A 5,453-nucleotide genomic window follows, 5' to 3' on the forward strand; every position below is an offset into this window, starting at 1 on the left:
CACATAATGTAACATTACCCAGACTTAGAATGTGAAGCAAGGAACATTATCATAAGAATATTACCACCCCACCCTTGCTCTTTAGCTTTTTCATTTCTACTGCCAGGTGATATGTCCTAGTTTTCTAATCCAAAAGAACAAATGGTGTGCCAACTCTTCTGCTCCCTTGGCAATCTTCTCTCTTTCCACTTACAGTCAAATTCCACAGAAGAGATGGGACTCTCACTGTTCCCAAACCTTCCCTAATTTGCCTTTATTTCCACTGCAGGTCCCCACAGACGCTGCCAGACCATGGTTGCTTCTTCCGCAACTTTTAAAAATATTCCTTCCTCTAGAAATTTTTCCCTGCCTTCCGCTCCTCAATAACCTTTGACAATTCTCCTTTCTGTTTTTACACTTGTATGAAAACGTTCCTTGAGGTTTTTTATTGCAAGTGATCTTCTCTCCTCCAGTTAGATGCTATTTATTTGGATCCCTCATTATTTCCCAAGGCATCATGCAACATCATATGTATTGATTTCCTAATTTGTATCTTTAACACGGATCCTTCTCCTGAGCTCTAGATCTTTATATATAGCTACCTGCCAAATACTCCCACTTGAATGACTCTTAGACACCCTAGTGTTCAATAACTTCAAAATTTAAATAATTGTTCCTGTGCCAAATCAGTTTTCTTCTAACTTTCCTATGAAAAACTTACCAGAAAAGAAATACTGAGGGTATTTTCTTTCTCTGTCTGCCTTCTCTCTTTACCCTGCTTAATCAACTTCAAATTCCTGTTGAATCTATCTCTAATTATTTTTCATATCCATTATGCCTCTTAATCCCTACTACCCATACCCTAGTTCAAACCACTGTCACTATCAGGTAGATTTCTAGATGCCCTAAACTTGGCTCATCCTCCCAGGGTTTGGCTCTCTTGAATTTATTCTTAACTTCACTATTCTGATTAAAGGCCTTGAATGGCTTCCCATTGCTATTGCAAAATAGTGACCACCAGATCCTGGAAATTAATCTTCTATTCCTTATTATTAAAATGTATATGGTCTATTGACACCAACAATTGTCTGAATAGAGAAAATTTCAGAGAGACTAGTTATTTTCATCATAAAGAACAAAGAAATCTAAGACATACTTTTGTTCTTTTAAATATTTTAAAATTAAATATGTATTATTTAGCCAAAATGCAGTACTAGAGCAAAGATGGTACTATAATAATATCCTACTATAAGATAATGGGAATTAAATGAGTTCTGGTTGTTGTGGAGAATCATTTCATAAAGGAGAGGACTGCTTTCCTCTTTCCCTTGCATAAGTGAATAGTATTCATAGGTATTACTGTTTTTCTAAGGTACATAGTAGAGAAATGGAAAAAATAGAATCTCTGAAATGTCTGGCCCATTTGCCTGTAATGACAGCCATGGTCACAGTCTGGACCAAATACATAAAGATATATGGGATTCAAGTTTTTGAAAACCTAGCCAGTTATTTATTGAATAGATGGCAGTTTGAACCCTTTGAACTCATTATATATTAGCAATAATTCTATTGATTAACAGAATCTGTTTCAGCTGATCACAATTTTCAAAACTTTCATTGACTACGTGGTAGTCACATTGAAATATACTTAATACTGTGCTATCTATCAGGATTACAATGTTTCTCTTTGGATGAACTCATTAGTTTTAAGTTAAGGTTTTAAATCTCTGGATGAACTCTTCAGTAGAGACAAGACTCACTTCCAGCTTCCTTGATTTCTTTCATTAACTTGCAACATTGTTATACTTTTTTTTCCAGTTTATTTTTTATTTCTCTCATCAGAAAGAGATCTGGAAGATCTCAAAGATCTCTCATCAGAAAGAGAAAAGGAAACTATACTTCAAGTTCTAGCTCCACTTACCCCACTCTGTTATGGTTCCCTGATGACTCCTCACAACAGGCAGTCACACCTCCCGCTCTCCCACCATACCTTACAGTTCTCTTGGTTTTGTTTTATTCTTCTTTAATCACAGGGCTGGAATTATTTACTGATCTCATTTCTTCATTAGAATAGGATTTTCTGGAGGAGATATTTTCTTCACCTTTGTATGTCCAGAATCTAGCACAGAAGATGACCAGAATAGACACCAAGTAATGCTTTTGAATTAAATAATTATGCAGAAGTGTTACCATCTCTAATATTAAAATGTCCTTATTTGTTAATGTTTTTTTTTTGACTACTGCCATTTTCTTTTTGGGGGTTGAAACTTTATACATCTATCAAGTTAGGTGAAGTCGTGACTGCTTTTTCTGGTCTTAAAAATAGTCCATAGTGTTCATTCATCCCCACCGTGGACTCAAAGAGCACCTGTGCTGCAGCAAGCACTGTGCTAGGTATAGGGGATCTGGTGGTGAACATGACTGATAAAAGTCCTCCTCCCATGCAACTTACCTCTTGGTGGGGAAGAAATAATAAGCAAAGAATTTTAAAAAAAATACAGGATCAGCTAATGATAAAGTAGGAAGAAAAATAAAGCCAGGGGATATAATTGTGAAAGAGTTTTGTTTTATGTTAGGATGATCATGAAAAGGGTTCCTTGACAGGATAGAGAGGCTGTTAATGAAGTTGTTCAGAAATAGGTGAACACACAGGGAAAACAGATATGTCAGCCAACTTTGAACAGATCGGGAGAAATGCCCTTGATACAACTTTTATTTGTAATTTCTTAGCACATTAGTGGACAAGTATACAACAAATAACTCCTTCCCCTTCCCACCAAAAAAAAAAAAAAAAAAAAAAAGAAAGAAAGAAAGCAAAAAAACAAAACAAAAAAAACACACAAAAAAACACACAAATGATACTGTTATGCTTAAAAAATAAAAAAATTTAAAAAAAAACACACAAATGATGGATGTGATATTATTTTCTTTAATATAAAAATGTAGAATTTTACAAGAATAGGTCTATGGGCAAGTGTAATTATTTATACGGCCTTTCAATAGTTTCTGCTTTGCATCATTTAGCTACAGAAAAATAATGCCCTCCCCTCCAAAACATTATTACATTTCAAGAATCCTCTCTCTTACCACCACTAACAAAAACCCTGTATGATTTGATATGATAGGTTATGATTCTCCTTAAATATATGTGTGTATATACATATAATCTGTGTTCTAACATGGCAGGTTATGTTTGAATGTTTGATTCCCCCCAAAATGTACATACTAATTCACAGGTAGTAACTTTAAGCTACTTTTTAGTTATGGTATTCAAACTGCATAAGTGTCCTTAGACAAAATAACAGAGAAACCGGAAAACCAAATAAGAAACTCTAATACACAGAGAAAAATAACAGACTTTATTTGATTTTTTTCCCTTAATATAGATTATAATTTGGCTTTAGAGAACTTCATCAATAAGGTATTTTTGCAGACAAGATAGAAAAGTAGTTTCCTGTAAATCATTGGAAAAATAAAAAATGAATTCTGTAACTATAGCTTCCATCCATGCATTATATCACATATATGCCTAGGGAAGCAATAACTGATCAGGGTTCCTCTAAATGGGTCATTAGTTAAGCAGAAGGCATGTGTCTAGGAGGGTCATTTACTATTTTTTTTCGGGTAGAATGTTTTCTTAATGCATGGAACAACCTAAGCAACACAATGAGAACAATTTTGACTTTCATTTTATAAAAAGGGGGAAAAAAAAAAGAAAGACTTTAAGAGCTGTCATTTAAAAAAAAAAAATAAGCCCACGGTTATTCAGAAATAGTCCCTACCTTAATTATTAAATACAAAGAGAAATCCATTAGCTAACAAAGAGATGGGATAAATCCAAAGATTACTTCACAAACACAATTTACCTTAAATCCCGAAAGAACAAAGGCAATTTTGTTAGATGGACTACCCTTTCTCTCAGGATTATTTTTTAATTGCTTCTGGTTTGACAGATAAATAGGATCAAGTAGAAAAAAAAAACTGATGGAATTGTTTATTAGACCTTCTCAAAACCATTAAAGCAATAATAAATACTTAAAATAGAAACTGAATCATCTTAGTTATATTAAAGTTCATCGCATGCCTCTTGTGGGAAAGTGTTTACTAGGTTCCCAGGACATATTTATTTAATTTTTTAAACTTTTATGTAAAAGTTTTAGCATAGTTCTAGTCAACTCAGTTCAAGCCAGAGCAATAAGCCTATATTAAGTACTTACTCTTTATAAAGCACGGTGCTAGATAAAATGTGGGGTATGAAGATGCTAAACCTTGACAGCTGGGCTCGGAGGGATCACAATGTAGTGTGGGAGAGAGAAGTTGAAAGCAATTAACCATAAAGTAAGACATAATGTATTAAGTGCTGGAATATAGATACTACGTGACAGGAGAGAAGAGCAAAAAGAAGAATTAATTCTGACTCAGGAAGGAAAAGGATTCCTGAAACGGGTTTTGTGCTAATGCTTTCTGAAAAATTCAGATTTGGGTAGGTGAAGGAAACACAAAGACATAACAAAATTAGTTAATGGGTATGGGGAAGCCTGAGCACAGATGATTCTGGAGGTTAGAACATGGGGAGAGAGTGAGAATAAATGAGGGTAGAGACTGGAAAGGGAGGTTGAGGTTAGTTCATGTAGAACTTTGGATGCAAGCCTAAAGAGTTTGGACTCTACCTGCTAAGCAATAGAAATCCATAAAGGTTTCTTGGCCAGAGAGTGTCACAGTCTGACGGGTGTTTCAGAAGGTAAGTTTGGTGGCAAAGAAAGTAATAGATGGCAGAGACAAGAAATTCAAGTTAAAGAGGTCATATAATAAAGTAACACCATAGCAAGAGAAAGTGTAGAGGCAAACCACAGCCGTGGCATAGAAAATGTAAAGGGAAGAATAAATTGAGGGAAAGTATCAGTGGGATGTGATCTGGTCAGGTGCAGGGGATGAGGGAGAAACAAAGGTCAGAAATGACTTTGGGTTCTGGAAGGATAATGATGCTTTGAAGCAAGCAATAGACTGAGAAGGTTTGGGAAAATCAAAGCAAAAATAGCTATTTTTTAATATAGCAAGCACTTAAAATTTTTCAGTAAGTTAGAATTCATGATTTAAGAGAGCATGCAGATCATCGAATCCAGTGATTCTTGATTATGGCTGAGCCTTAAAATCAGAAGGGGAGCAGCATTTTAAAAATCCTGCTATCTGTACCCCGCTGCAAGAGATTTGAATTTAAGTGGTCTGACCAGCCATTCTTTTATTATCCTTTTAAATCTCACCAAGTGGGGGGTGCCTTGGTGGCTCAGTGGGTTAAAGCCTCTGCCTTCGGCTCAGGTCATGATCCCACGGTCCTGGGATCGAGCCCTACATCGGGCTCTCTGCTCAGCAGGGAGCCTGCTTCCTCCTCTCTCTCTGCCTTCCTCTCTGCCTACTTGTGATCTCTGTCTGATAAATAAATAAATAAAATCTTAAAAAAAATTATTAAATCTCAC

Source organism: Lutra lutra, chromosome 5, assembly GCF_902655055.1.
Source record: "Lutra lutra chromosome 5, mLutLut1.2, whole genome shotgun sequence".
NCBI lineage: Eukaryota > Metazoa > Chordata > Mammalia > Carnivora > Mustelidae > Lutra > Lutra lutra.